The 23,202-nt window shown below is 42.1% G+C and overlaps 1 long non-coding RNA gene across 3 annotated transcripts; it reads left to right on the forward strand.

Annotated features, from left to right (window-relative positions):
• Positions 1-3,484: 3,484 nt before the first annotated feature.
• Positions 3,485-5,943, forward strand: LOC128442721 (uncharacterized). Of its 3 annotated transcripts, XR_008338875.1 has the most exons (5): positions 3,485-3,809; positions 4,598-4,721; positions 4,834-5,011; positions 5,120-5,328; positions 5,503-5,943. It is a non-coding gene; the product is annotated as an uncharacterized LOC128442721 (long non-coding RNA). The 3 variants fall into 3 exon arrangements; XR_008338874.1 differs by having other exon boundaries at positions 5,120-5,943; XR_008338876.1 differs by lacking the exon at positions 5,120-5,328.
• Positions 5,944-23,202: the final 17,259 nt, after the last annotated feature.

Here is a 23,202-nt window from a genome sequence, read left to right on the forward strand (position 1 = left end):
GAGATCTAACAGTTAACAGAAAACACTTCTACAAAATCTTAACTGCCAGATCGTTACACCGTCTGTCGGTTGCTCCCCTTGAGCCTTCATCTCTTTAGCGTTGGCTATCTTGGCCAGGCAGTCGCCACATCATTTATTCAAGGCTGCCATATTCAAAGCTGAACGCATGCATAATGAATGACTCTTATTGTAAAGAATCACAGCGCAGGTTAGTTTCTCCCACAGAGATCTAAGGGCTGCTGTGTTTCTTCAACCTGGCAGGCGACTCAAGTATTCCTGTCAGTCACCGACAGGCAACAGAATTCTCTCTCTCTCTCTCAACAATATTTACATCTTATGACACATAGCTACGCCCACATTTACTGCTTGCTTGACCGATGGATAATTTCCGAAGGTTTTATTCATCTCTGCTGTCACATGAATGTTTTATCATGGCGGCTGGTTAGCGCTTTTTCTTTCAATTCTACACACTTTTAACTGGGGATTCCAATGCATATATACATATACACGAAATGGTTGATCACAAGCTGTTCCAGTGGGTGTGTTTCGAGATTATCAGCTCATTGCCTTTAAGTATCAAATTAATTGCAGCATCATTGTGTATATTCCCTCAGGGACTGAGAGATTTAATTAGATATTCAATCTAAATGGCCAACCGAGATGAAATATTCATGACTTAATGTAGAAATTCCTGTTGTGTCCCTCGGCGATGTTCTGTTTCATATCAAGTGAACACTTATTGATAAAGAACATATCACACATTAACATGTGCCTATGTTGCCAGGAATCTTCCCAGCCATTTCATAGACATGTTGGGTGTAAGCACTCAGATCACTGATATATCCATTACTCCAGTGCAGCAGCAGAAAGTGTGTGTTCATATATTCGGTTTGAATCAACCCTGCGGACGTTATGGTGCATTAAACGAATGGTTTGAGTTTTGTTGTGTGAAATCCACTTTTTCAAATTATTGCGGAGAGTTAAACAAGACGATTGATACATCTCTCATTTCTGTTTGTATTAAACTAAAGCTTAGCTTGGCATAACAACTGGAGGCTAGTTGCTTTAGTGGTGCTTTACAACACAGAACAATATGAAGATCCCATTAGACTTGTTTTTGGCCAGCAGATACATGTTCTTATCTAAAGTGAAGGATACAATATGTCTCCTTTAAAGTGCAAAGGACTAGAGCTGTGCTCTATATGTTGTTGACTTGTGTATTAACATTAACAACTTGTTTCTGATGGCTGTTCCTGCTGCCCTCTGTTCGTTTGTCTCTCCGCCGCAAGCGAAATGCATGACGGTACATATTGCTTGGTTATTGACCATCGTATTTCACTCACAAGGTGAAATACATGTTTTTCCATCCGACTGGACTTGCACCTCATGGGTTGGTGTCAATTTCAGCAGCCCACTGAAGTGGTTGATCACGTAGAGATTGCATTCCTCCCCTGGAGATTTCACCATTATCATGGCTTTACACAATGAGGAGGATTGCAACCAGGCCCCCTGTGTTTGTCCTGACTCAGCTCACTGTGTTCAGACTTTATACTGTAGCTCTCCCGAGACAGAAGCTGGCCAGGTGCTCTTACCTGGCAGGCCTGTTTTTGGTTGAAAAAAGTTTTGCCTGAAGGACTGAAGGGGAGTAAACTTATCACAGACCAGGGGAGAGCAAAGGCATTTACTCTCAAAGACATCATGACTTGGTGTTGTATCGTCAGAGATAAGACACGACAAACTGTATAAAGATACAACAATGCAATGGAAGGGATTTAAAAAAGATTAAAGGCTTAAAACTTCTGTGTTTCCCAGAAGTATGTCCATTCAAATTAGGTCAATCGTACTTTAAGGATTATAAGAAGATGACAGTAGGTTTAGACTTGAGAATTTAAATATACAAGTGTTAATTCCCTCTCAGGGTTTAGATGGCTGACTTAACCAATATCTTCCTCTTCCCGGGTACCCAGGTGAATTTCCTGCGGATTACTCATCCAGTATGATCGCTCCATTTTTTCCCTCTGGTGTTATATGTTCATAGTTGCTGGAGATGGTTGACTGCTCGAGTCACTTAAGGACGAGGCAACATGAGACGGAGTCCCAGCAGAGGAAAGAGAAATCTAACACACAAATACACAGACCTGATAGGAGGCCCAAAGGTGTCTGGTGTCACTTGCAGCAACTGACAGGGAGCTTGTCCACCAACGACATCACTTCAACATGTAGGAATCTGTTTTCACCTCCAAATCTTAATTAGGAAATTGACAAATACATCAAAGATTCAGATTTGGTTTCTACAGAGATGCTTATGGTGAGCTGAAAGCCTCTGAATGCCTCAAAGAATTGCTTTATAAGATTGTTGACCGTCACTGGCATCAGAGGTGCTAGGTGGAATAATGATATTAGCAGTTTGGCTAATAACTTTGAAATTGAAGATCCAATCATCACTAAGGTGTAGATCAGGGGTTTTCAACTGGTTTTGTCCCAGGGACCACCATTCTGACTAGAATGTAATCCGCGGCCCACTGATGTGCCTACGCACGAGAGCCTACGTGTGTGTGTGTGCGTGCGTGCATGTGGATAGAAGGAAGTTTAAACATTTGGTTTGCCATGTTGGTTTTATATAAAAACCTCAAACAAATCTAAATATATCTACTTAAAAACCTCAAACAAATCTAGAAAAATCTGTGTAAAAAACAACAAAAACGGTTGATTTTCAGTGCTTAAGAATTGATTTTGTTTTTAATGCAGTTTGTAGTTGTACTGCATCTCAGAACAATATGTACATCAATATATAACGTTCATGACTTAAATGTACAGACATTTAGCTGACATGTTGAGAGAACGTTAAAGTAACGGTGATCAATAACAATCAACATAAAATGGGGCTACAACTGAATAAGGAAGATGACAAAGTAATGCAGAATATGTCACAAATGATAATCATACAATATCACACAAACAATTGAGTTTAACCTCATGATCACCAGCAGCAAATCCCACCTACTGCTAGTGTTGGGTGGGAGGGTGGTGGGTGAGTAGTACTTCTGAGTGTGTGTGTGTCTTAGAGCTCTCCTAGGAAATTGTTTCTCAACCAGCGAACGTGGTAAAGTGACTGTTATTGCAGTTAATTGTTTTGTCTATTATGCCAATTTATTTTTCTTATTACCAAGTATATGTATTTCGCTCTTTTGTTTTATTTAAAGGGGACATATTATGAAAATTCCACTTTTGTAGTGCTTCTACACATTAGTTTGGGTATCTGGCATGTCTACCGTCCCAAAAACTCTGGAAAAAAATCACTCCCGCGATTTGTTGTGGTTCCTCTATTTCAGAAACTATGTGCTAAAGTGCGTCCAATGGAATTTCCACCGAAATAGACGTCATAGTCGAAAAATGCCCATTTAGTACATTCCCCCATTGCTCTATGCACTCCCCCACTACCACTCAACCCACCGCTAGATGGACCCTCCCACTTTACAGAAGCTCGGTCCACCGGTGTCCGCCATTTCATTCTTGCAAGCCTTGGAAACACTTGGATAAGCTAACAGCAGCATGAATCAATTTCGACAACCGAGATGCTCAGTGGTCGGCTGCACAAATCAGCACAAATGTCTTCATGTGACTCCAGCTTCAGAAGACACAAGATTGAGATGGATTGAGTTCATATATGATGGCAACGTTCCTGCCACCACTTTGAATCGGACTGTTTTATCAACCTGCGCCAATATAACGCTGGATTCTCTAAAAGGTTGTTATTGAAAGAGGGGTCGGTGCCATCTTTCCATCGCAATACTGAAGACGAGGGAAATGTAAGTATTTTTTTTAAATAATTCTGGTATTTGCTTCTTTTAGACATTTTGTGTGGAGGCTAGTGCCGTTAGCATGTTGTGCCGTGTGTGAGGGGGTGGGGGGCTAGTATGTAGTGGTGGGGGATAGGGAGAGACTTTACAGGAGTTTTCATGTTCGACTGTTAATAACGTTATTGAACAATTAATCGAGGACGGCTGGCGAGTCTTAGCGAGAAGACGGCGTCGAACGGTGTTCGCACGGCAGGTTCAGGAGTGTTGTGCTCTCCACGCGCTTTCCCCCACTCCGCTGGTGTGTGCCTAGTAGCTGCTGTAGCTGGAAGTTAGCTGCGGCCACCGGCCGCCAGTAGCTGCGCCGGCCGTCCGTAGCTGCCGCGGCCGCCGGCCGGCCACCAGTAGCTGCCACGGCCACCGGCCGCCAGTAGCTGCCGCGGCCGCCGGCCGTCAGTAGCTGCGCCGGCCGTCAGTAGCTGCTAAGGTTGCTACTGGCGCTGTAGCTAACTTCCAGCCCAGTGCTGCCGTGGGAAAAAATCGGCGGCACAGTACACCAGGGAGGACACGCGAGCGGACGGAGGGAAAGTGCGTGGAGAGCACAACACTCACGAACCTAACTTCCAGCTACAGCTGCTGCTACGGGTGCTCGTTCAAGATACCGGAGGATGTTGTTGTCATAATGTGCGGGACTAGAACGATTATTCATTACCAGCCCTAGTTGGTGAAATGTGCCCTTGTATCCTTGTATGCATGTCAGTAGTACAAACATGAATAACATTGCTGCTTTTGGTGTTCAGGCAAGCACATCTGTTCACGGTGCTAGGCTACATCACGTAGCATGCCAGACGGACCCACCAAAGATGCGCACACATGGAACGCAGCTTTCTATGAAAACACTGCGACCTCACTACAAAAGTACAGGTTGGTTTACCCTCAGTTACTTCGTCATGTCATTGATTGTGTCTCCGTGTTAAAGTTGTAACAGCATCTCATTTGTTGTGACTCCATGGATACTGTGTCTGTTTTATCATAGGCACACAGAAAACTGTGCTGCACTGATGTCGGTGTTGGGACCTCAGCTGTAAGAGACCTCGTTTGGAGGAGGGAGAGGACAACCCAAGTTGTTCAAGTATGGACTTCGGAGAGCCACAGGATGCTACCTATGATCCTGATGACTCGATCACAGTCTTGACTGAGTCAGCAGATGTGACGTGAGTGACTCAATATTTAATCTAAACATTTCAATAATCAGATAGATTACCATCCTACACTTTTTTAGCTGTTGCAGCCTTTTGGTGAAATCGTTGTCGTTCTAATAGAATGGAATCTTCCAACCCTGTTCATAAGACACCCACATATATTGTCTATGAAAACTGCCTCCTGGAGCTGTTTGAGGTGTGTCCTGTGTGTCGGCGGGGGACAGATGTAATATATAAGAAGGGCGAGTGCACAGCAAAGCCGGTGAAAGCAGATGCAACCTTCCGTGATTCTCACAGGCTCTATTTAAAAGCCAAACAGTGTACAAACAGTATGTGAAACATAAATAACATATCGATTAACTGCTGTCTTTAAATTGTCTTCACGATTTAAAGACCATTTATTTATCGTCTTCACGATAAATAGAATAAAATAATTATAAAAAGAAAATAATAAATACAAAAAGTGCAAAATGTCCAACTTTTCCCCTCAATTTGTATTACAGATCACGTGGATAACCTGTTGGACCTCATCTTTCACCAGGTTTTTCAGGACCCGGCCCCATATGTGAATGAGGTGCTGAAGATCTCAAAACCTGAGGACCTCTCTGCTAAGTATGAGAAACCTGACAAGCAGGAAGTTATAGCCAGCTATGTGTCGAGTTTCAATCAAGGGCAGGTCTGAACCCTGTATAACTTCCCTGAGCATCAGGGAACACTCTGCGTATCTGGAGCACCGAGCAGGAGGGCAGGACCACCCTGATTCTCCGGCCCAGATAGCCTCAACACCAGCTAACAAAGCTTCTCTACGACAAATACCTGTAACGGCTGAGCAAAGTTCACATTGTATTTAGAGAATAAAGGTGACACACAAATATAAAGTGTTCCTTTGTTTACAGTATGGCTACTGATGGCACAAATTGTATTTTTGAAATCAATGTTTTTATTATACTTGGTATTTTTTGTATTTATTACCTCTGTCCCAGCCAGTACATTTAATAACTATTTTTTAAAAGCTCTGTGGCATTCTTTCTAATAATCTTTCTGACAATAAAGGTTTATAGAAACGGTTGTGTGCTTTTAATGTTTGATATGTAACATGTTAACAATTGACACGTGTAAGATGAGCAGTTAGCAAAGTAATACACAGGGAAGAGTAATTTATGTATTTTATTCCTCAGTCATATTTGTATTGCAGAAATGACTGATATCTCATGCATAAAAAAAACAAAACTTACTGCTCTATTCCTCTTAGACATAAAGGCCCATAATCTGCCCTATAGATGTTGAATGCATTCTGTAGTGAGAACACATTCAAACACACAGGCTAATTAATGGAGGTAAAAAACGTTATGTCCTACACCTCCATGAGAGGGGGGAGGGGTGAGAAGGGGGAGGGATGAGAGGGGTGAAAGGGGGTGGGGTAAGATGGGGGCGGGCTGAGAGGGGGTGGGGCCCTCAAAACAGCTTGATCTCAGGAGGGCTGTTTTAGACAGAGTAAAAAGGTGCTGTTTTAAATGATCCTTGTGGTATTTTACCAAATTTTTTTACAGACATTTCATTAAGACCCCAAGGAACCATATCAAATGTGGTGAAATGGGCATAATATGTCCCCTTTAATATTTTCATTATTAATTCTGCCCCATTGGCTCTTCTTTTTGGGAAACTAAAAACTCCCATCATACCAACTACATCTCAAAGACCTCCTGAGAGTTTTTCTACCTAGCTCAACCGCTCTTCTACATCTACCTTTAACACACATGCACAGGGGGAAACTACTGGCAGTTTCTAGCCCCAAGCCGGTTTCAAGGTTCCCCTCATTACCTTTATATTATTTTAGACATATTTTCTTATTTTAGATATTTTTCACGATATTCAAGAGTAATCTGGAAATGTGTTGAAATATCAAAGCCAATTTCGCTGACCCCCTGCAATGCCGTCGCGGACCACCAGGGGGCCGCGGACCCCTGGTTGAAAACCCCTGGTGTAGATCATTAATATGTTGCTGATATCAGTGGGGATTGATTGATTCCCAATGTCAGCGTAGGTGTTACGTCTACAAGCAGATTCTGATGGTGAATATGGAGATTCTGGGGTCAAGGAACAGGATTTGGGGGCTGGAAGTCTTCCCATTTCCATTTGTAGGGTGACGATCACATTTGAGCAGGTTTTGGTTTGCCCGCAGCAGGTATAGAGTCCATATGGAGAACAAAAGAGGAGGAACACATTGACCGAAATGCCTCGGCTATCAGCTTTTTCATTTAGCTGTGTACATATGCATATAGCTGTTGACAAAGATTAGCCAAAATGTCATCTGGACCGAAACACCTACAAAAACACTGTTTGTGTTTTTTGTTGAGAAACGACAGACTCGTGGATATCTCCTGCCTACACTGGAAGTCCCAAAATATTCGCCATTGCCTCCAGAGGCAAATTGTCGTCAGATGATAGACGATGGGCTTCAGACTGACATGTGCTTTGCATGAAAGAAAACATTTAAAAATATTTTTAAGGATGGGCAATTTCACTCTTGCTTAAAAACTTTTTAACTCATGCATTTCACCTCACAACATTCAAAAGTCAAAATCGTTAAGGGTAAAAACAGAAGTCACATGAGGACGGAATGATAAACTGTGAGAACACGGGAAAATAATATTAAAAAAAGAGCCGAATCAGCAGCTGTGGCAGAGAAGAAGCTGCTGCTTAGTCTGCAGCATCATGGGGTGTGGCAGCCAGAGGGCAGAACTCCATGTTCAAAGAGAGATGTTTACATTCATCTCCAGGGGGTTTGAGCAAAATGTTCCTGCAGTACCAGGGACGTTGGTTTCAAGGCCGCGCTCTCAGAACCACATTGATTCTCATACACTCGTTTCCATGACTGTGTCACCTTGTGATAGGAAGACTGCAAAACTTCTATAAAGGGTTATTTTTTTTATTACACACTAATATTTTGTTTGGTACAAGAAGAAGTTGTTTCATTTGCTTGGTTATGCTGTACTTGTAATACAATTAATAATATACATCATATGTTGTTTAGGTTCAGGGATATGTGTTATGAAATATACTGTATGAATGTGCCTGCAGTAAAACGACACAGTCAACCATTTTATGACCCTTATGACCATAATGAGTACATCTTTGAGAAAACGAAGGAGGAGACCTGTTAGACCACAGCCTGGAAAGAGAAGCCACTACAGACTGAACACGTAGGGCTTTGTCACTTGCACATCACAAACACACATGTCCTAACCCTAACCCTAAAACCAAGTTAATCCTGAAAAAGTATAGCCTCTCTCCGAAAGTCCCACCGGAATAAAAAAACAAACACACACACACACAAACTCACATACACTCAGGCAGTTCATGATGAGGTCGAAACAGTTATGATAATCTGTGAAGTCAGTTAAGTCTCTTAAGATATTTTCAGAAGAGCTAAATATAGAGTGAGTGTCCACAAGGACCCACGAGGTCAAATTTAAGTGTGTCAGATTACGAGTTAGAACGAACAAGTTCCATGTTTTCTGATGAGATGCAAAAACCTTGTACATCAAAGCCAAGCAGTACGCTGCAGCATCGTTAGCTATTCAGAGGTCTCCTCGATTTTAACTGGACCATGACCAGGCCCTTGTCTGTTTTACTAAACTAAAACATAAAGAGATGATTGCAATTATACAGTGTAATTATATAGTAATGGTGTTGTACATGCTCTTTACTCATTATCATTGATAATCTACAGGAAATTACAGCATAATGCTCAAATGTCAACTTTAATCAGCTTCATGCCAACAGCAATAAACTAAGTTCATAATAGGCCAACATACATTTAGAATGACCAAACAACAGATAAACAACATGAGAATATGCAATATGAATTAAGTCCAGTCATTGGAATAATTAATCTAAATTAATTAGACTCAATTCCCCTCAGTATTCCTGGTAAAACTAATTAAATGTGGGGGTAACGGACATTATCCAAGACTGTCAATTGATAGTGAAGTGCAGAGCCAGAATTAAACAGCTCTTGTAGTTCAATCCAGCTTTGGCACAGACAGATGCTTTAATGATAAAATCCTATGTGCTTCCTAAAGTTTTCTGCCTCATGTTTCAAAGTCTCCAGTCTTGTTTTTAAAAGTTGCGGTTAAGTCTCCTCGTGTGCAGATCCATCATTTTAGTCATTTGTGACATCAAGCACTTCTGCTTCTCTGAGGATCCCCGTTGTGAGGCATCCTTTGTGTTTACGTTGAATGGCAAACCACTTTTTGTCTCTAATATCCTGACATTTCACATATACCCTGGTCCAGTGGGGCTTTATGGCGCGTGCACTCTCACTCCGACTGAGAAAATCTATTGAAAAATAGGTTTCTTATCAGGAAATTACTCTAATACAGAGTGATGTCCTTCACTTGTCTCTTTCCATTCTCTTGCTATGAATGCCTGCACCTTTCAGTCAGATAAGATTTGAAAAATTATAATGGCAGGATTCAAGATGCGCAGACTGCTGCTTGTCTCCTCGCACTGTGCCAGACAAAGAAAAAATTCCATCTGCTTTTCAAGGATAAAATGGGGAGAAAATCGTAGGAATTTCGGAAACCGTAATATGTGATTCAGAAAACCTGTGGTGATTGTGGTGCAGGTAAGGAAACATAATGGCTGGCTGTATTATGCAGAAAGGGCTTGACACCAGAGACCATGCCGAGTCCACATTCCTGCTCTGATTATGTTTATGCACACAAAGCATTTTGTTTGAGGACAGTTTTTACCCCTGAAAGTTGGGACCATGGTTTATTTCCTTGTTAAATTGATTGGATTTGATCTGGTTTTGTCTTTTGTTACAACACTTGTCATCACCTATACACAAGCTGCATCTACTTATACCTGACATTGAGTGGCTTGTTGTGTGTTTGTTGTCAATTTGGCTATTGCTAACCTTTTTGAATAGCATCTGTAGGAACAAAGTATAAAACTAAACGAAGATTCACACAAGATCCACACAAACAGACTAGACAAAGAGTCGTTTTCATGTCGTGTCTGCAGTCGCTGCAAGCCTTTTCATCTCCCTGACCTTTACCCCACCAACACATTGTCACATGCAGCACCACAGCCACTACCCAGATAGATTGATGGTGCAAAAGGCCGTCCCCCAAGCATGACATGAAATGTACGACATGTTCAATTTAAAGGTGCACGATAGATTCCATCTGGTCGTGTCTCAGTGTGTCGAGCACAGGTAAGCGACCTCTGTGCCACTATCATTGCAGAGGAACACCACAGGAGGAGGGAGCTGCAAAAAAACAGCACAATCTGCTGGGCTCTGGTTGCCAAGAGGGGCGTGATCAGCCTCAGCATGTGGCATTCCAAGCGTGGCTGCTGCAGATCTTTAGTGATACAGAAGCCGTGACAGAAGAAAGTGATGCTGTTGCTGGCTGTCGCTGATAAACCCTGATTGCCGTTGGATCTCAGCAGGATTGAGTAAACTCATCCTAAATAGCTGAACATTGTCACAGAGTGAGTCTACTTTCATTAAACTGTATGCTCAGAATCAAACAGGAAACCAAGGGCTGGACTCATCTGCAGATTACTTCAGCAGGGATCACAATACCTGATTCCCTTTGAAGATCACATATCGTATCCCACAGCAAGGCCCGCTAATGTAGTCTGTGTGAATGTGTGTGTTCGACGAGATTCTTCAGCTCAGGGAAGGAATGCTGAAAGCCCGAGGTGTGGATGTGCTGGGGGTCCAGATGAACCAATACAGCTTTGATTGAGGATGCTTTTGATTCATGCTCTCGGGACTCGCCTCTTCAAAAGTGTCTTTGAGAGCATCACTCGTAGAAACAGCCACTTGTAACAAAAGTTTTCCCTTTCAAACCACGTTGCTGTGAATGAAGAGGATTAAAATACACTACTATACTATAAAATATTACAATTTGTCAATATTATCGGCTTAATTTCAAGGGGTTTATAAAGATGAAAAACTTGGTGCTTCCCAAACATTACAAACCCCCCCCAGAAGCTGGCTGCAGTATAGGCGATAAACCCTGCCTCCTCCATGTAGATGGATGGAACATGAACCAAACAAGAAAGTCAAAGTATATATTAAATACATTTTTCTCACTGTCATTGATTCATTTTTCCAGTGTGGTAGGTTTTAATTGATTATTTGATTAAAATTGGAAGAAACGTAATTTTCGGCGGGACCTTGATACCTCGACTCCACATCACGATCACTACTGCACAGACTCCGAATGACGTCTAAAATGCAAGATGGCAGCACTCGCACTCGCCAAAAGTTTGCAGGAGATTTGGGAGATGTGGCATCTATCTGTATATACAGCCAGTTAAACCTGCAGGCTGCCAGAGCCTTTCTGTGTGGAGTTTGCATGTTATCCAGGTGCCTGTTGGGGGTTTTCTGCAGATCCTCTGGCTTCCTCCCACATTCCAAACACATGCATCTTGGGTTGACCGGCGACTCTAAATTACTTTTAGGCTTGAATGTTAAATGGATGGATACTTTTTCTCATTATGATGCTATTGGGCGCTCATGTTTTCCCCAAACAAGTGCAAATCCCCTCAGAGTTGTACCAGCCCTGCTACAGTTATAATGCAGCTTTCCTTATATAAAAGATGTGGAACCGGAACTATTACATAATTTATGCCCTGTGTAGGCTGGATTTTTAATCGTCGGCACCAAGGCCTATTTCTGACCTGTTTTTCCATTTTTCACTTTGACTTAAACACCAGGAGTGAGGTAGTAGGGTATGCTGAACACTGCCCAAGGGCCTCCTGCATCCGGCCCCCCGGATACCATCTGGGTGGGATTTTGAAGTGTGTAGTGATGAGCATTCATTCTGTTTTCAGAGCATAAGGGTCAGTTTGCTGACAAAACACAGGTTTTCCATTACACTCAGTCTGAGCTACTGCCGCCAGCGGTGGGATATTAGGAAAGTGGGAGTCATATCTGTCAAAATGCAGGCTGTCCCAGACCTAACAACACTCAGCTGACCCAATAATGTCAGCCAGGAGAGAAGAATTGACCCAAAAAAATGACCGTAGGGAGGAGATCTGAGATAGGAAAAAGGGCATGCAGAAAATGGCCTGTGCTTTTTCTTTTTCTTTCAAGAAAGAGATTGCAAAGAAAGGGACTGAGAGACAAAAGTTTCACAAGAATGAAACTCCATTGAGCCTAATAGCTTATTAGTCCATAAAATACAGCCTTGTTGAAGGACCACTATGATTTTTTCCGGGGAAATATATTTTTCCACCTGACTGGAAGTCTGACAACTCATAGATGGCTTTTTTTTTTCATCGGTGTGAGTTCAGAGAGTTGAATGGGGAACTTTTGTTAAGTTTTAAATCCACTTTACTGGTGGACCAACTGTTTCAATAGCAAGCTTATACATCCAGTCTTTGTATTTTTTTTATGGTGCAGTTTTACTGAGATACAGCAAAGGACAAACAACGGAATTCAAAGACAACAATACATATACAGAACAATTAGTTTAAAAATCAGGTACCAGTCTAATTAATCTGGGAAAGGGTCATGTCTCCAAATGGTTAACCACTGCTTTATACAAGACAAATGAGGACTGCGAGCTTATTGCATGGGTCAAATATCAGTTCTTAGTTCAGCATGATCAGACAAGGGACTTGCGGTCAGTGTACCAATGTTCTTTCAGTACCTTATCAAAGTTTTTTAAGAGTGTTTGTATTCTGGAGAGATGGCCACATACTGAGTCTAATCAAAGATTCAGATTGAATGCTTATTGTTTCAACCATATATACTGGTCTAATTAGAAACTGTCAAAACATACCATAAGATATCTGCTGTTCTATCAGAATTATGTGTCAGAATCTGATCATATTTATACAGGCCAGCAAAAGAAAGGGCTGAAGTCAGCTTGAACCAAAAGCAGATCCAAATGGCAGGGCAATTATGGTTTTTGAGATTTAATTTAATTGGCTGGTGGAAGGGCAGGAAACAAACGAACAAAGGTTCAAACAGAAAACCACAGGAAAAAACTTGCTCAGAATCAAACAGGAAATAATGACCTCAAAGTGCAAGCAAGCAAAAAATTCCCCAAAAACTAATATATAAAACCAAAGTTCAAACAGAAGGGGAAATACATCCAAAAATCAAAATTCAACAACAAAACCCAGCATAAATAAATATGAAGTCTCCTCAAAAGGTCCAAACACAAAAAGTCCTTCAAAAGTTCAACAAAAGGGCATAATCATAACAAGTCATGTTTGTTTTTTTAATCAGGCTAAAATTTTGATTTCACTCGATCTGCCACTTTAGTGCAAAATGTACAACCCTACATTCAGTAGGTAAATAGTCAGTATACGGTTCCACAGTATGTCTCTGATAAAGATGTTTATGTAACTAAATCTGCCCACTCACAACCTTTTCCAGTCCCATCTTCAGCATGCACTGTTCTGTGCAGTAGCAGATGGATACTGAGGATCCAGATAAGTACAAAATGAAAGCACAACGATGATGTGTTCTCCCAGGGTGAACCCACGGACCCTGCTTGCTTCTTCAGACTCTGATATTTCAGGTCAAAATAACAGTTGAGTGTCCTCCTCAGAGCCGGGGTCATGTTGCGGGTGATCGTGTGTGTGTGTCCGTGTGTATTTTAGCTCAAGTGTCTGTGGGCTGCCAGCTCCTGTTTATCCCGTAGGTGGTGATTTGCTTCACAGGTTAAGTGGCAGTCAGTTGTTTGGGTTAAAAGGGCTCATTACATTCATTACTGATTATCTGAAACTTTTTATCTAGTTTAGGTGACCCTCTGCACTTCACTTTCATCCAAACAAGTCAAGAATATCTGAAAGCGGGAGTGGAGCAGGATGAATTAAACTTAACTCGTCAATAGATGGCCCTGATAACCATGTAAAATGACCTGCAGGTAGATTGGCGTAGAATATCTATAAAGCCCATTACGCTCTTAGAGCCTGAGTTATTCTTGTTTTGAATGGATAGAGATATGGATCATGCACGCGGAGCGCTTTAACAATCATTTCAAAGGACAGCGGGACATAATAAAGTATGTAAATGGGCGTGTCTGTGATTCAATGTGTGACTTTCGCAGCGCAGACATACATTTGAGATTACAACAGGAACATAATTAAATCCATATTTTTCATCCCCCATAAATCCTTATGTTCTCTGCAACAGGTGTTCACACTAAACAAAGGATGAAAAACACCAAGGATCCTCTTCCTCACGTCACTGCACGACCGGCCGTCACTGACTGTTTTTCAGGATGTGACTCATCTCATCACTCTTGTTAATAAAAGGCTGCTGATTGACTGTGTATTCAGTGTCCGCGATTGTAACATGAAGCAAAACTGAGAAGTAAACACAGCCGACTGATCCAGCTCTAAATCAGAGATTGACTTCCCTGCTTCAGTTCATCAATCCTGCATTGCGTCTGTTGCACCACCCTTTCATGCCCTCTCGCCATCCCACTCCGGCAGAATGAATCAGAATAGAAAAACAGTTACTCACCAAAATAATCAAAGACTCATGAGATGTTGCAGTCTAGCAAGTCTGGATCTGTAACGGTGGCCACACTTTGACTTTCAACAAGAGAGGAGAATAGTTAAACCAGTTCAGACACGTTCCCCAGTGTCTGGACAACAGATCCATGCCGGCGTCCACATGGGACTCACTTACTCTTAAGATGCACAACATGAGTGATCATCATACAATAATGGACTGTTGATGAAAGGCATATGGAGCTTAACATTTCATATCAGAACTAGTCATGTCTTGTCTATTTCAAGCTGTTTCCAACACAGACAGATTCTGTGGTCTAATCGACCAGAGAGCGACAACACACATGGTGATAGGTATGATTAAAGTAAAGTTGCTAGGCAACCATGGAAATCCTGCGGGGGACATAACTTCTTGTGTTTTGTGCCGAAAAGAAATGGACAATCACAGCACACTCACAAAGTGTGATGTGATTGTGGCGCCAACGTATACACACATGAATTGTAATGAACATCAGCGTTCATTCATCTTTATTCAGAGGTCTCTTTAATCAGCTGACTGAGGGGGATCCAACCAGATGTCCCCATGATCTCAAGCAGCCAATCATGTTGATACTGGCAAACCTTAAATCCTTCTCTTTTGCAGTCAGCTGTCATTTCAGTGATTCACTGCGGCCCTCCCTCCAACCTATTCACCGCCGGTCTCCAGAGTGCACTCTTCATCACATTCAGATCTTCATCTTCTTTTTTCTCTCTATCACCACGGCCACTGTTGTTTAGACCAACTGACCCAGATTGTAACTCCGACTCATGCACATTTCTAGACAAACAATATATGTGCAGTGAAAGGTGTGTATATATTTTTTTTACTTTTATTCAATCAATCAATCACATTTTATTTGTATAGCACATATTCCCAAATTACAATTTGTTCCAATTTTATTCTATTCCCTTCTTATTTATATTCTCTTGTCTACCTCATTGTGCCTCATCTGCTTCTGTAACAAGTGAATTTCCCCAGTGTGGGATCAATAAAGTGTTATCTTATCTTATGTGCGCTTTGTTGGTTCCTAACAGGAAGGATAAGGATAACAACCAATCACACACAATGTAGCCGGCCTTGGTGCTAACGTGCCATGCTAGCTGCAGTGCAAGGCTCAAGGCGCACTGGACATTAAATCCATAACCAAATAAACACAGGCACCAGGTTCACCAACTAATTTGGCATATACATACCTCACTCTCCACAACCATCTATAATACACACCCACCTTATCAGGTGGTCTATTTAACCAGAGAGACATTTCCAATCAACCCCTCTTGCTCGCACTGCTGCTGCAGTATTGCAACCAGTTGCTTCAGCTCCTCCACTACCCCAGCATCCACCTGTAGGCTCCAACGGGGGTTACAAGTACTTGCTCATCAATCCCATCATTCCTGTGTAATCATATGGGGGAGTGATTAAGTTGGAGCCTAGACGCCAAACACTAAATCTGTTGTAATAAATATTGTAGCATTTGCGGTCCGACACAGCGGGGCTAACTAGCGGAATGAGGAGGACACAGAGTGGCTGGTGTTTAACTGGAGAACCAGGCTTTATTCACCTTTCCGTACAACTCACTCACAGGGTTTTTGGAGTCCCCCTCTGCAACATAGCGAACACGAAACCCGGCTGTTTCTGCCCCCTCTCCCAACTGGCCTATCAGGCTGAACTAGGGCAACTCCTTCCCCCCACAAACTCCCCATCAATCCCCCCCATAGTCCTGCTGGGTCGCTACAATATATTACATGATCGAACGTGAGTTGTCTGACTGAACTAACTTTGCTGTTGAATGGCACATCCTGTGTTTCCTGTAACTCTATTTGATTGGTTAGAGTTTGCATTAAATAGCCTATTTGTTTGTCTGACTCAACCTCTACCGCTCTCAGTACAACCAAAGGGAAGCGACAGGACCACAATGCAGCTGGGCAGAGCACGACGCCACCCCATGCAAATTGAATGAGTTTCCGCTGAAGCCTCACTGAATGAGAGTGCTGCATGAGGGAATTTGATCCAATCAGCCATGATATCCGTATCGTACTTTTTAAGTTGCTCAACCATCCTAGAGTATGTTCCCCCTGCCCTAGATGTAAGCAGCTCTGCATCACCATTTACGCTGAGTCATGTCCATAAAATTACATGGACAGATATCAGCATTATAGTGAGTGGGGGAGGGAACATTGAACTACCTCCCTTGGTCAGCAACTTGTCTGTGTCATGTGTAAGCATTCTAGGATAAAACATTCATTCTTCTCCTTGGGAGATAACGGGGGACGTCTTGGGGCAATTTATTTGCAGCTAGAGGAATACAGCAGTCAAAGCAGACGAACAGACCCTATAGTGTAGTTTTAATGGTAAAGAGAAATCAGCAAGCGTTCCCTCTCTCCTTGAGATATCCCATCTAACTCCGCTCCTGGCTACTCCTTGTTCCTCTTAACGGCGCTTGCCACACTCCCCGTCCGTCTCCATATGCTGCTTTTGATTACTGCAACAACCCATTAAACACTCACACAAAACACTACCACACACTCGCGTGCCGCCAAGTGCTGCAGCTAACAGCTGTTTTTGTGCAAAGTAGGTGTGAACAATGGTCAGGTCAATGATTTGTCCTGCTGACCATCAGCCATTTTTTATCCATTCTATTTCTGGACACTGTCACTCCAGAGGATACGCTGATTAGTTTTCACCTTCAAAAACCAATCAGATTCAGTCAGTAGAAAATATTGCAAGCATGTCACGAGTGAACTCGCTTTGCAGTGTGTGTGTGTGTGTGTGTGTGTGTGTGTGTGTGAGATTTCGCTTCGTAAACATGTGTTATTGTCATCATCATCATTTCCTCTGCAGTCATCATAATTGTCACCGTCATTATCACCTCTCTATGATTCATTACCCTCGTCGTCTTTATATGTACTATACTGGTAGTAAAGTGCAGCAGTGGCAGATCCTCTGATTGAGATTTATGACCAGGGAAGCAATAATTATGACTCCATTACACAGAGAGCAACTGCTGGTACATGTTACTCTACGTATCCTCATGTTCCCTTAGTCCAAATAGAAATCCAGTGGCCCTCATCCAGTCCGCACCAACTGTTTTCAGTTATTTAATGGCAAGGGCAAGCGATTGGTGTGTTTTAAAACTCTCATGAAATCAGTGCAATTTGTTTAAAAGAGTGGTTTAGATTAAAAAAAAAATGTAAATGGAGATTATAGGAACTGTAAAAAATACAGTCTGCCCAAAACTGAGCTATCAGCAGCTCATCTCACTTCCACTATTAATAAATAATTTTACATTCTCAATTATGAGATCCTTCATCTTACATAGTATCTAAGCAAACATATGCTTCTGTAATCTGATTACATTGCACATGTTTGGCATCTGCACACGTCATTAGCAAGTGTTTGCAAGGCATACACAATGGCTTGCACACAAAGTCCTGCTCTCCCTGACAGTGTCTACATAAGCACGCCCAGCATGTGTCTGTTTTACACTTCATTTTGCTGCACTGTGAACAAAAAGGCTGAGGCTGCTTGAACTTGGTAGTTCTCCCTTCCACTTCACCATCTCGGACTTCAGTCACTGTGACGACAACTTATTCAAGGGTGGCTTTGTTTGATGTGACGCAGACGGATCACTGTTGTCTATTTGCACGAGCGTAGCTTTGAGTGTCTCAGAGTTACGCACTTGGGTCTCGGGGGGCAATGGAGCAGCTGGAGATGCACAGCCTGCTGGGCTCTTTTTCGCTTTGAGGTACAGGCTCCATAAAACCGCTATCAGTGCTCCCCAACGCTGAGCCTGGCTGTTGACTCTGAATATAATACCACCTGTCATGAGAGTGACATGGCTGGTCCGCTCCCAGCTCCTGCCCACCTACAACACCTCAGCCATATGCCAGGGACCCCTTTGGATGAATAACGTTTTAAACCAAGGCTCCAATCACAGACATCATTGATATAAAACGTGTAGAGAGAAATGCACAAACTCTCCTCTTTAGCAGTTATTTGTTTTTTATGCCTGTCTTTGCAACTTGGTCATGGAGCAGAATCTATAATCTGCTTGGCAGCACAGTCAGCAAAGGCAGCTAACAACCTGGGGCTGTTTGGCACGCGCCTGTCCCAGCTTGTGATGGGCAAAACCTCTCAACTGTGCATCTCACAGCTAAACTCATCAAGGCTGTTGTGACCATTGCAAACTACGTTCAGGCAACTCGAACGCACAGGTGAATTCCCAACCCACTGATGATGTAACAGCCTCTTCCTCCCTTGACACCTACTAAGGACATTATTCATACTGTCATGTTTCTCTTCAATGTCACAGGAAGGGAAAAGACAACGTTTCCCCCTGGCTAAACAAAGGCTACACTGAGTCTGTACTATTATCATAGATGCAGACTCAGGTGGCTGGTAATCGTCCTTTATTGGTGTCAGCAGATCGTGTTCTTAACAGGTTCAGATGCTGAATACAGCAAGTTTTCAGGAAATGTAGGTCTGCTGTCTTTATAAGCATCAGAAGGGCACATTTAAGAGTGAATTTACTTCTGTTATCAGAATCATAGTGTAGCTCAAATATTCATCATTGAACATTTTAGGTAGGATCAGAATGGCACTCAGTAAAGCAGTACCTCCACCAAGATCCATGAAAACAAATTAAAATCCACTAGATACAAATTGCACACACTCAGTTCCCTACGCATTACCGATTATTTTTCTTCTAAATAGATGCATTATGTTGAATAATACCTCGATTTACCCCCTGATCGAGATCAGTGCCAAAATTCAATAGGTTCTTTAGACCAGGATGAACTAAATTCTTGATAATCCCTCTGTGGTTTTTGTGTAATCCTGCTTACAAACAAACAAACAAACAAACAAACAAACTGACAGGGATGAAAACCTATCCTTCTTGGCAGAGTTAATTTGCATGGAGACGGTCTGAACAGTGTACCTGTGTCCCAGTCTGAACTCTGTCTACTGATCAGATGTTGGACACGTCAGCGTACATTTCCAGGTCTAAGCTCAAGTGTGGGCCTCTGAACCTCCGATGCAGATGGTTTGCACTTGTCTCACATTGTTTTAACACTGGACACTGTGAAACTGAGAGCGATCACTGCATTAGTCATGCCTGGGAGCCTGGGTGCTATGTACTGACAGGCCTAACACGAGGTTAGCCTCAAATCCACTATTAATGGATGAGGGAGGCGCTGACCCTGACTGGCCTCTTCTTATGCATGCATAGTGGTAGGTTAGCAGATCTTCTGTATGTGTGGTAAGTTGCCAGCGTGATCTATTTTTGCAGTAGTTTGGTGGAATCATCCCAAAGAAAATCCTGTTAGTGGGAGAATTCAGAAGGTAGATACAAATATTAGATATGTGATAAATGCTGGGTAGAGCCCACTAATGAGTGACCATGCTGAACATTCCTGATATATCTGCCGACCGGAGAAAGAGTCCGGCTGTGCTAATGGGTAACAAGTCATAATGGTTGAGCTGGCAAATCCCGACTGGCAGAGTAAACGTTTGCAAAACTGCTCAGAGGCAACTAATTGAGCTGTTAAGCTAATTAGCTTGATTTTTGACCAAGTGGACGTCTCCTCCTGGAACAAAGTGAGGTTGTTATTGTTATTTATGAAGCAAACCTATGAGGATTAGCATGTGTTTAAATGCAACATCAAAGATAATGGTTATTGCTAGGATAATAATACTCAAACACTGCCATGTTAGAAATCACAGTTTCCTTTGCTACAATAACTGCTTAAACGGTGTAATTGAAAATCGGCCATGAATCACTATCTTGGTGAATCTATTGCAGCCGGATCAACATGTCAAGCCTATTATTGAGGCCAAATTTACAGTTTACATTCTGCAGTCAACACTCTGCTATGATTAAACTAATGTTTCTCCAGTCGTCTGTCATCTTTGGACTGAATAATTTAGCACGGTCAAATTAGAATGTATGTATCGGCCATGAATTAAACATGACCAGTAATTCAAGCAGGAAATGGGCCCTGATTTGCCAAGGTGTGTAGTGACATCCAAATGTGCGGCTAAATGACGCACCAAAGCAGATTTGAGAAATAGCTGTAAAAACACATAAAATATGCATGTTAGAAGGGATATTATTAGATCACAGATGTTCTATTCAGTCTACACAAAGGTAACCCACAGTAACCACCAGAGAACCAGCGCTCGCACCAGCCGTGCTCAGTCAGTGTTAGTTTGCAAACAGCCAGAGGAGAAGCCGGAGAAATACGAACGCTGATGGGATGCGAAGGAGTGTTTCTGAAAAATTATTTATGGTTCTTTCACCTTGACAGATTCATTCAGTTATAAATTCTGCAGTTTTTTTTATTTTTTCTTTCTTGTGAAGGCTAGAGTGAATGTGGAAAGTTAATCTGCAGTGGCCTTTTGGGTGGTGATGAGAGAGACAGTTTTAAACTGCAGCGTGCGAGGTTTTTATCGCAGCGTGAAAGCTCCCCCTCGTTTTTAACTATCATGCTAATTGTGAGCTTTGGACCAAAATGAAGTGAGGCAGGCAGTTTTGCCCACAGGATGTGAAGCAGCCTTCTTGACAATCTGTTCCAAATCTGAGAACTCCTTTTAACCCCTCTCCTCAACCCCCCTCCTCACCCCTCCTCCTCTCTCCTCTCCTCTCCCCCCTCCTCTCTCCTCCTCTCTCCTCTCCTCCCCTCTCCTCCTCTCCTCTAAGCCTGCACCTAAGCCCCGGCATCGACCAAACACAGGACATGTGTAGATCACATCTCAGACTATTTCAGATATCCTCTTAAACACAGCCGATGCATTTAAATGTCTTGATCTTCAGCTCGGTCAGCATTGACTGATCTGAATAAAACACAACCCATTCCTTCTCCATTAGCAGTGACGGATATCATCAGAGGCTGGAGTATTGATTGTGCCGTGTAGTCGTTCATAAGCTAAATGAGCTGTCTTTGTCTCAGCAACTGGATACAGCTAAATTATGTCATGACGCTATTGAATTGTTTATTTTTGTGTTCTGGTTCTCTAGAAAAGAGAGAAAACGCAGCATTGTGCGAATGTGCTCTGTGCCTCCTATCATCAGGAAATGCTCGAGTGAAGCCCCGCTAACAAGTCTGCTTACAAACAGGTCAGACAGAAAACAAATTCCTTTGTCTGTTTTTGACTGGATGAGAGTTAAAACCCAGCATAGTCAGAAAAAAATCCATCACGATGGTGCTACTGCTGTGTGTGTGTGTGTGTGTGTGTGTGTGTGTGTTTCTGTGTGTGCGTATCAGAGGGTTACACTGTAAGATGAAGGGGTTTAGTAGAATGTGATCGAACCTCTTTCTGTCAGAAGAAGGGAAGAGGGTCAACTCAGGTCATATTAGGTAGAGTCTCCTCAGGTGTGTCACCATTCAGTGTAAATCTCAACCACAGAGTACCCTTTATAGCATGTACTGTATCCACTTCCTCTCCTATAAAAAGAGACTTCAATTGTCAATTTATTCTACAGGATATGTACAAGGGCAGTAAAGTAGTAACCTGCACTTTAGCCTGGTTATAGTTTTATTTTTTATTTTAGATGAAGAGAGATAACAAGAGGGACCTGGCCAGGATGTCAGCTGTACAATCGGTAGGTAAAGAGTTAAATGTTGAAAAACATCCCATCTTGCAATGAATAAAACAGAAAAAGTGGCTCTGCCCAATCTGCATATCTTTTTGTATAATCTTGCTTAAAATCAAACAACAACAACCTACAAACAAATGGACAGGAGCAAAAACATGACCTTGTATGCAGAGGGAATAAATACCACATGTGACAACCATGTTTCATTCATCAATTTCAGGTCTGTACCAGGTGAACTACTGCACTCCAATTTATTTTTTTCAAAATTTTTGATTAAATGTATACAATTATAGATATTTGTAGATAATGTCCAATGATATAGAACAATTGAAAATCTCATGGGAAAATAAAGAATTGTAGCTGATGAGTTTGCTGTGTTTTTACTACGGGTTGGATGAAAAACCCATAAAGTCACATTCAACTATTTAAATAAATTAAATTCAGTCATTAGTTGTCATTTTGGGACATTAGCTCGATGCCGTCTCACCCGACTGACATGTGTCTCTTTATTGTAAAATTTAACTACAGGTCGTAAAAATCTACAAGCAAGGATTAATGTGGCATCATGTTTTATGGGAGGGCAGTGTCAGTGGATGCTGAGGCTTTTAAAATGCTACATCATTTGCAGCAGCAGGAGACACAACACTACACTTGGGTGAAAAGTGTGGTGGCAAGGAGACGGTCCTCCCTTGACGAAAAAAACAACATCATCCTTCTTAGCATATTCCCCCAAAATAAATCTGTCCTGCTTAAGAAGCTGTGGGAGTTATCATTTTGTCCATGCGGAGCAAAGGAGGACAGTGTGAAGTTGTCATAGAATCACAAATTAAATGCAAAGTCCACAGAAGGAGGAGGTTGAATGGGGTCAATAAAACATTGGACTTTGATACAGCAATAAGTGCACTAATGATCTGATTAGGCAACGTTGCATGCAGTGGCTTTATTATATGTAATGCAGACAAAATACTGAGTAGGAGGCACTGGGAGCATGCACGTGTTTTGCATTAGTCACATTTTCATGACTCGACATGCTAAGAAGCAAAAAACAAGGATATTAGGAATAGTCTCCAG

The sequence above is a fragment of the Pleuronectes platessa genome, chromosome 6 (assembly GCF_947347685.1).
Source record: "Pleuronectes platessa chromosome 6, fPlePla1.1, whole genome shotgun sequence".
NCBI classification, from domain to species: domain Eukaryota; kingdom Metazoa; phylum Chordata; class Actinopteri; order Pleuronectiformes; family Pleuronectidae; genus Pleuronectes; species Pleuronectes platessa.